The sequence below is a fragment of the Penaeus vannamei genome, chromosome 28, assembly GCF_042767895.1.
Source record: "Penaeus vannamei isolate JL-2024 chromosome 28, ASM4276789v1, whole genome shotgun sequence".
Classification (NCBI taxonomy): Eukaryota; Metazoa; Arthropoda; class Malacostraca; order Decapoda; family Penaeidae; genus Penaeus; species Penaeus vannamei.
The window spans coordinates 2,675,640-2,675,843 of NC_091576.1; positions in this window are offsets into that span (position 1 = coordinate 2,675,640).

Below are 204 nucleotides of genomic sequence, written 5' to 3' on the forward strand. Positions count from 1 at the left end.
GGGGGCAGAATGGCTGAGGAGGCAGGAGGGGGCAGGGAGGGGGGGGGAGAGGGGGCAGGGGAGGGGGCGGGAGGAAGGGGCAGGAAAACAGGAGGAGCATGGGAAGGGGCGGGAGGGAAGGGGAAGGGGCGGGAGGGGAAGGGGCGGGAGGGGCGGGAGGGGCTGGGGGAGGAGGCGGGAGGGGCAGGGGGAGGGGGCGGGAGG